Consider the following 3351-nt stretch of genomic DNA (forward strand, 5'->3'; position numbering starts at 1 on the left):
TCTAGTTCTGTTCTAGTTCTGTTCTTGTTCTGTTCTAGTTCTGTTCTAGTTCTGTTCTAGTTCTGTTCTAGTTCTGTTCTAGTTCTGTTCTAGTTATGTTCTAGTTCTTTTCTAGTTCTGTTCTAGTTCTGTTGTAGTTCTGTTCTAGTTCTGTTCTAGTTCTGTTCTAGTTCTGTTTTAGTTCTGTTTTAGTTCTGTTCTAGTTCTGTTTTAGATCTGTTTCAGTTAATTTCTAGTTGCATTCTAGTTGTGTTCTTGTTTTGTTCTACTTCTGTTCTAGTTGTGTTCTAGTGCTGTTTTTGTTCTGTTTTAGAACTGTTTAAGTTGTGTTCTAGTTGTGTTCTAGTTCTGTTTTAGTTCTGTTATAGTTTAGTTTTATTGTTTCGTATATTTTCATTCACCCTTTAAATTATTTTCAAAAAACCCACAAATAATATAAACAAAATTATTCAGCAACTACAAAAATATCTGTCGCTGATCATAAATTTTCTTGAAAATTTTTTATTACATATTTTCCTTACTCTCAGCATTGCATATCATAAAAATATTTCTTCGTTTTTGAGAGGATTTACCGGGAAATTCGGCTAGCTCCCTTTACTCTCCCCTAATAATTGAGTGTAGCATTTAAATTTTCTTAAATAAACTACAAAATTTTTCTTATTTATTATTTAAATGATTTAGAAAATTTTCAACAAGTTGTCTCAGTTTCCAACCAACCAAGCGAGTGATCAAAATGTGTGTATTTTGAATGCGGAGGGCGTGAATGTGCGATCGTGTGTGTGTTCTGTGATTTTTATGCATTCTATAAATAATTAAATTTGAATAAAAATAAAAGCACAAAAAAACAGAAAAATATTAAACAAAGAAACGTTTTGTTTTCGGAAAGAAGAAAACAGTTTAATTTTTTTTAATAAAATATATCAAGTGAAAGTAGCAGAAATATGCCGCATAAGAAAAATGTAATTGAGTGAAAATTTTTTGAAGAAAGTGATAGAAATTTGATTCAAAATTATAAAAATTTTAAAAATTTTTTATTAAAATCTACATATAATAACTTCAACTTAAACTTGCTAATATCAAAGACATTTTTTAACATTTGATTGTTTTTCACGATAAAATTTTCCACAGTGACAGATTTAAAACCAAAATTTTAAATATTTATTTTAAACATTTACATTGTTGTTCAAAAATTAAAAATAAATTTCGTAAAGACGCAAAATATTTGAGAATAAAGTGAAATTAAACGTATTTTATTCTGATGAAAAGATTTCTCAAATATTTTTGAAAAAAAGTAACGACAATTTGTTTTTGAATAAAAGTGTGTTAAATGCAAACGATTGCGGTGAAATGCTGACAAAAACCCAGTGAGCAATTCAGTATAGAATAAAGAATAGTGTCTGCCAAAGGATCTGGTGATCTGTTGCCCTAAAGAAATTTTTCTTTAATTTTTAATTGGATATATGCACAAACACATAATTTTCTACGAGAAAAAAAAAATTATTAAAATTTTTTACAACACTTCTATTATTTTAAATAATAAACCAAATAAATTTTGGTATTGAAAATACTTAAAAGAAAACAGTATTTCAACTGCAGCAGATCTGTTTTAGTTCTATTTTAAAATACGTATGAACATATATACATTTAACACACTTTGCACTTAAGTTTCATTAAAAAAAATATATAAAGACAATTTTTTTGATGTGTATGTTGAAATGTATTGACAGTTTGTGGCATTTAAATAAAATTTCAAATAATTTGCGGTGACATGTTAAAGGTGTCAAAAGCAAATTGAAATGAAAGATTTTTTTAAATGGAAAGTCTATTAGAAGTAGAGAGTATTTAACAATTAATGACAAGAAGCAATTAGCTAAAGATTTTATAAATAAGAATATTGATTAAAATATTTAATGAAATTTTTCTTAATTATGTAATAAGTCTAATTTTGTAAAGTCTAATCATAGTCCAGTCATAGTCTAGTCATAGCCTAGTCATAGTCTAGTAATAGTCTAGTCAAAGTCTAGTCAAAGTCTAGCCATAGTCTAGTCATAGGGTAGTCATAGGCTAGTTATAGTCTAGTCATAGTCCAGTCATAGTCTAGACATAGTCTAGTCATAGTCTAATTATAGTCTAATTATAGTCTAGTCATAGTCTAATCTATAGTTTAGTCTATAGTCTAGTCTATAGCCTAGTCTATAGTCTAGTATGTAGTCTAGTCTATAGTCTAGTCTATGGTCTAGTCTATAGTCTAGTCTATGGTCTAGTCTACATTCTAGTCTATAGTCTAGTCTATGGTCTAGTCTACATTCTAGTCTAGTCTACAATCTTTATTATACTCTAGGCTATAATTTGGTCTATAGACTAGTCATAGTCAAGTCATAATCTAATCTATAGTCTAGTCTAATCTATAGTCTAGGCCATAGTCTAGTCTATAGTTTAGCCTATAGTCTAGTCTATTGCTTAGTATATAGTCTAGTCTATGGTCTAGTCTATGGTCTAGTCTATAGTCTAGTCTATAGCCTAGTCTATAGTCTAGTCTATAGTCTAGTCTATAGTCTAGTCTATAGTCTAGTCTATAGTCTAGTCTATAGTCTAGTCTATAGTCTAGTCTATAGTCTAGTCTATAGTCTAGTCTATAGTCTAGTCTATAGTCTAGTCTATAGTCTAGTCTATAGTCTAGTCTATAGTCTAGTCTATAGTCTAGTCTATAGTCTAGTCTATAGTCTAGTCTATAGTCTAGTCTATAGTCCAGTCTGTGGTTTAGTCTATAGTCTAGTCTATGGTCAAGTCTATATTCTAGTCTAGTCTACAATCTTAATTATACTGTAGTCTATAATTTGGTCTATAGACTAGTCAACAGTCTAGCTTAAAGTCCACTCTATACTATAGTCTAGTTTTAAGTCTAGTCTATAATTTAGTCTATAGTCTTGTCTATAGATTATTCTATAGTCTAGTCCATAGTCTAGTCTATAGTCCAGTCCATAGTCTAGCTTATTGTCTACTCTATACTATAGTCTATAGTATAGTTTTAAGTCTAGTTTATACTTTAGTCTATAGTGTAGTCTATAGTCTTGTCTATAGACTAGTCTATATTCTAGTCTATAATCTTGTCTATAGTATAGTCTATAGTCCAGGGTATAGTATAGTCTATGGTCTATAATCTAGTCTATAATCTTGTCTATAGTATAGTCTATAGTCCAGGGTATAGTATAGTCTATGGTCTAGTTTATAGTAAAGTCTATGGCCTTGTCTATAGTCTAGTCTATAGTCTAGTCTATAGTCTAGTCTATAGTCTAGTCTATAGTCTAGTCTATAGTCTAGTCTATAGTCTAGTCTATAGTCTAGTCTATA

The sequence above is a fragment of the Lucilia cuprina genome, chromosome 3 (genome assembly GCF_022045245.1).
Source record: "Lucilia cuprina isolate Lc7/37 chromosome 3, ASM2204524v1, whole genome shotgun sequence".
Lineage (NCBI taxonomy): Eukaryota > Metazoa > Arthropoda > Insecta > Diptera > Calliphoridae > Lucilia > Lucilia cuprina.